Raw genomic sequence first — 6,087 nt, forward strand, 5'->3', positions numbered from 1 at the left:
AGGCTGCTCCCCCCCAGAGGGAGGTGATCAAAGAGCAGGCCAATCAGATTATGTCAGAGGCAGTCCCTCTTCACATTACTATGTAACCCAATTGGACTCTGAACTGCCCTGGGCTACATCTGTGCAGGGGTTCTGGGTTATCTCCATGAATAGTCCTTGGTTGGAGTATGAGTCTCTGGGAAGTTCCCTGTGTTCAAATTTTCTTGTTCTGTTGCTCTCCTTGTGGAGACCCTGTCCTCTCCAGCTCTTACTATTTCCCAGTTCTTACCTAAAATTCCGTTCACCTGCCCAACAGTTGCCCATCCGGCTCAGCATCTGCTTTGATAGTCTGAAGGGCAGAGGCTTTCAGAGGCCCTCTGTGGTAGGTTCCTAGGTTGTTTCCTGTTTTCTTCTTCTTCTGATGTCCATCCTCTTTGCCTTTCCGGATGGGGATTCCACCTTCCCGATGGTGAGTGCTCTCTGTCACGAACAATTCCACATTTGGCTAAGGCTGAGGATCTGGCTTGCTTCCATGTATGTGGACCTATCTGCATTGCCCACGTGGCACGCCTGGGCTGGCTACCCAGAGGCTATTTAAGCTGTGGGCTGGCTTTCCCCAGGGTCAGATGATTGTTCAAGGTTCCTGAATAAACTGCATTGAAAAAAAAAATAAGTAATTTAAAAAGTTGAATGCAGATACAATTAAACTGGAAACAATGTGAAATGAACTGTTACAAGTGTTAAATCCCAAGCTCTATATTCTTGCAGCACAGTGCAGGGAATTTTACTCTGAGAATCCTGGCCTCCAAAACTAGTCAGCCACTCAAGACAGATTTTCCAAGTTCTTTAAAATTTCCTTCCTTGAAACTTCATAAAATGATATGGTAATAGCCACAATGTCAAAAAGTCCTATTTTGCCTCTATCCCCTATAAAAGAATGGTGAAAATGCCATTCAGCAAAGAATTTTCAAAGGTAGATTGATGTCACTCCAGATGAGGCAGATTGCAGTCTTATTATTTACAAAGTTTACGTCAGACTTCTATAGCAAAATATTGCTACTTAAGTGTACCAGGACACCTGTTAAATCAGGATCTTCTGTTTCACTTCAGGCCTATGCTTTTTTTATGGTGGAAAAAGTGTATATTTAAAATTAAGCATCTGGACTCAGTTTAGATGATCCCACTCTTGTTGGCAACATCCAGAGCATCATAATCAAGAGCCAACCGAACACACACCTTTTTCTCTCTTATCACAGTATTGACTTTGGCCACATCAATGTCATAGAGTTTCTTCACGGCCTGTTTGATCTGGTGCTTGTTAGCCTTGACATCCACAGTGAATACAAGTGTATTGTCCTCTGTCTTCTTCATGGCTAACTCGGCGGTCAGGGGATATTTGATGATGGCACAGTGGTCAAGTTTGTTTCTCCTGGGTGCACTCTTTCGAAGGTATTTGGGCTGCCTCCGCAGCCGCAGGGTCTTGGGCCACTGGAAGGTGACAGCGGATCTTCTTTTTGTGTCTGTGGACTACTTTCAGCGCTGCCTTCTTAGCTTTCAAGGCCTTCACTTTGACTTTGGCTTTGGGAGGGGCAGGAGCTTCCTTCTTCGCTTTCGGCACAATCTTGGCGAAAAGGGCAGGCCTATGCTTTTTCTAAGAGCACAATAAGGTGGGCTTTCATGCTATATGATAATGCTGAGGTCCACAAGGACCACAACAATGACTATCCTCACAGGAACTAGTAAACCACGTGCCATGTATCAGCATGCAGCTGTTAATTTAAACTATTTATTTAAAACAACAGAATACAAGTTTAGAAATGAATTTAGGAATCATTGCAAAATCCCTAGGATGCTGAAAGATCTTTCATCAGACTTCCCCAGCTCACAGTTTATTAGCTTGTAGAACTAAATATGGTAACAATTCCTCTTGCCTTCTGCTGTTCATGGCTTGAGTCTTCTCCCAGTGGTCCCTCATGTCTAACTAATAAAACACTGCAAAAGTGATTGATGTCAATATCAAAATAGGTTATGAAGAGATCTGGCTCCCGTCTTAGTCATTCTCTCTCGCGCTCCCACTTGACTTTGTGGAATCCTGTTAAAGTGTTATGAGGTCTTTCTAGAGCACTGTTTCTCAACCTTTCTAATGCTAGAACCCTTTGATACAGTTCCTCATGCTGTGCTGGCCACCAGCCATAAAATTATTTTTGTTGCTACTTCATAACTGTAATTTTGCTACTGTTATGAATCTCAATGTAAATATTTTTTGAGATAGTGGTTTCCCAAAGGAGTTCTGACCTAGAGGTTGAGAAGCACTGCTCTAGAAAGATCTATGAGCAGAGAAACTGAGAGGATGCTTAGCAGGAGCCAGGAGGAAGCTAAGTTTTCATCACATGAATGAGTCTGCAGACAGATCCCTTCTCAGGTCCTCAGAGGAGACCATAGACCCAGCCAAAAATTTGATCAGTAAAATAGCAGGAGATCAAAAGCTCAACTTAAGTAATACAGAATTTTTAATTGACAGAGACAATGAAATAAAAAAGCTACCAAGCAAACACATTTTAGTTAAATTTGTCACTTAGCCGCATAGCATATGTCCCAGGATCAGGTCCTGAATGTTCTCCTGTCTTCATCGACAACTCTACTAATGATGCTGTAAATACTCTCTCCCTGAGCGCTGTCAAACTTATTGCTTCCATTTTCTGTTTTCCCATTTACTCCAAAACATCCTCCTTGTAGAAACAGTCTATCCATTCTACTACTACAAGAGTTTTGCCTTTCATCTCTGTTGACAGAGTTCAGAATAGGTTCTGGTCCCTTAATAATAGAAAATGTGAGCAGGACAAAACATTTATCCAGAAACTGTGCCACTAGATATACACATATCAGATATTTCTATTTCTAGAGCTCCATAAAGACTCAAATAAACTGAAAACCAAGAAATCAAAAGGCCTAAAAGTTTGCCCCTGTGCTCCACTCTTCCTTTACCATTTTCCGTTAAAACCATGTTCATCCCTCTTGTCTTACTCAGACCTTATATTTAGTCTGGTGTCTTAATGCTCTTGAGGTGGGATTTCTGAGTTGCCTTTCATTGATTTGGTATCTAACCTTGTGCAAGGCAATTAGCCTTGATGTAACTCTTTCCCCCTTCCTGGAAGTAAAGTAAAATGTCCTGGGCAAGAATAGAAAAATCCACAGAATAAAGTTACTGTTAAACTACATTATTTATAGTAGCACAGAAAAAGTAAAATGATTTCATCAGGCAGTATGCTTGTTGGTTGTATTATTTAATATGTAAACAGAATGAATTTATGCACTATTATCATTATGGTATAATCACATTCAAATTCAAGATGAGTGGATGGGCGCTAAGAAATATTCTGAAAACACAATGTTCACCTTGGGTATGTGATCGACATGTTATTTGCCACTCTGTCATAAAACACAAAGAAAGATAGATCTCATCACTGATTGCAATAGACCAAAAAACCACCAAGAAGTGGGGTGTAAGATGGTGGACTTTGATTAGGAAAGATGATAATATGTTATTTCATATCAATAACGTGTGTTCTTTTAAAATAAACCTATTGCCAAAATAACTCCAATACACCCCACTCTTTGTATTTATCATATTTTTGGAAAGTAAAGGAATAAATAAACTTGTATTGTTCTTAAATAAACTTGTTTTCTCAGATGATGAATACTTGAACCATGTATCTAAAAGGCCCAACTGATGGTGCCAACACTATGCTGAATTGAAGTTTATCTAATCACAGCATCATTTTATATTTTCATGCTCTTCTTATTTACAACTTGCTCTGTGGAAGTACTCCCATGACTCATCCAGTTTGTCCTAGGTAACAGGGTACCTGATAATCACTGTAAGTTGAAAACCATGGTCTCAAATTAGGTGAAAGTGTCTGGGTCCTGCCATTAAACAGAACTTCATTTTGATTAGAATAACATCCTTCCTCTCTCCAGCTGGGGCCTGCAGTGGACCTTCTGCTTGGACACTGAGAAGGAGAAATGGTCTCTTTCTTTGCATTCATCTTCACTGGTCCCTGTTTCAGTTTCAGCAAACAGCAGAGAAAAAAGAAGGAATAAAAGTAAAGAAATCTCTGACATGACAGGGGTGTTAGAAAGTGTCTTGTGCCCTCTGGTTGCAGTTGTTAAGGCTGGCTTCATCTCCAAGTCCTCTGGAGCTCCAGGCAGACCCCATACAAGCACATTGCAGAGATATACCTCTGACTGGCTCTCCTGGAATTCACTGGGTCTCACTCCCCACCCAAGTACCCACCATTCACTCTTCTGGAGTCCTCATACCTGAACCTTTCCTGAGTGGGTGAGAAAGGACAAGATGGTTACTAGATATAATTACATAAAAGGAGTAAGTGCTAGCATTTTGTAGCATGGTAAAATGACAAAGAGTCTCCCATGGTTTCTCTGATACTCTCTGATTGAATTTGCTGTGAATGTCTCATGGTACACACTACTTGGCAGTCAAAGGCTCTTCCTATTAACTAAGCCTATGTCCCATGACTGTAGAGAACATAATTCTTATTAGACATAAGTTTCTGTGATGTCCTTTCTTCTCTAAGCTTCATGTATAGAAGCCAAAATCTACTTCCCTCTCTTTCTCAGAACACCTCACTTCAAGGTTCCCTCCAAACTTGCTCTCTTTATGAAACCTTTTTCAGCAACCAAAATCTTTTCCTTCACCCGGAAATGGTATGGGCCAAGTACTTGAATACCATTTTTATGCCAGTTTCTTAAAAGACGATGCATACTCACTTTTGGAGAACCATCTCACTTATAAATTATTTCTTTAATGTTTTCACTTGATACATCTGACAGAATGAACTAAACCATGATGAAAGAATGACAAATTGATCCATGATTCTATAAAACTCAAATCTTTCCACATGCCCTGAGACTCTAAAAGCTGCTCTCATGAGGAAGTGCACATTGACAAAGATATAAGGTCTGTACTCACTTCTCTGAGTCCATAACAGGATAAAGATAAAAATGCCCCCTTCTGACAGTTTAGATGCCAAGGTGCAGCCCCGGTCGAAGTCTTACAGCTAAGTTATAAATTCCAGAAAGATGTCATTTTTGGAGCATTGACATGGGCTTAAAAAAGAGCTCTTGAACAGTAAGAAAATAAACAATACATCCAAACACATGTGAAAGCAAAGGATGAAAGTCAGTTACAATTACTGCTTTACATGCACAAGGCATTAGGAAAAATCATACAAATCATCATTGCAATGCTAACTTAAATGATTACCAATTGCCTCTTCAGTGTTGTACTTCAGTATAACAAAAAACATCTTAAAGCTCAGTTGTTTGGGATGATAGTGATTTATTTTATCATTATCTAGACTGCTAAGGCAAACTCTTCTTTTGCTTCAGTCTTCTGGGACTATGGTTAGAAATCCAAGATGGCTTCACCCATGAGTCAGTCACCTTACTGAGACAGCTAGAGAACTGGAAATATGTCTTAGTCTATAGTCTGTACAATCTCTCAAGTATGGCAGGCAGTGCCCTTTACGAAATTGTTTAAGATTCCGAGAAAGTGCAACTGGGAGCTTCAGGCCTCCAATGACCTGGCACTCCCTCATTCGCACTGCATTCCTATTGATAGTGCAAGTCTAAGATGCAGCACAGATCAAGAAGGAAAAAAGACCACCTCCAGATGAAAAGAGATGCAAGAAAATTGTGGCCTTCTTGCATTTAACACATGATGGTTTGGTACTGGGGTGTGTGTGTGTGTGTGTGTGTGTGTGTGTGTGTGTTTATTTAGATAGCAAAGAATGGTATTGAACTTACCATTCTATTGCTTCAGCCTCCTGAGTTCTGGGATTACAGGTGTGTACTGCCATACCAGGCATCATGTGATGTCTTCAAGAAAAAAATAGACTTTGTTATCTCATGAAAATGCTAACATTAATAATGAACACAGTCTGAAGTGCTGGCTCCATGCTGTTCTCAAGACTTAGTTTAGAAACATATGTGGACAAAAAGAAAAGACATGTCACACAGAGAGGTGGTGATGGAGTGTGAGAGATCTAAGAAAAAGGTGAAATATTATGGGGAGTATGCTGAAAGGTA

The 6,087-nt window shown here is 40.2% G+C and overlaps 1 pseudogene; it reads right to left on the reverse strand.

Annotated features, from left to right (window-relative positions):
• Positions 1-1,149: 1,149 nt before the first annotated feature.
• On the reverse strand, positions 1,150-5,597 carry LOC110560155 (large ribosomal subunit protein uL23-like; annotated as a pseudogene).
• Between the last annotated feature and the right edge of the window lie 490 nt (positions 5,598-6,087).

This window comes from Meriones unguiculatus, chromosome 11, assembly GCF_030254825.1.
Source record: "Meriones unguiculatus strain TT.TT164.6M chromosome 11, Bangor_MerUng_6.1, whole genome shotgun sequence".
In the NCBI taxonomy this organism is placed as follows: Eukaryota; Metazoa; Chordata; class Mammalia; order Rodentia; family Muridae; genus Meriones; species Meriones unguiculatus.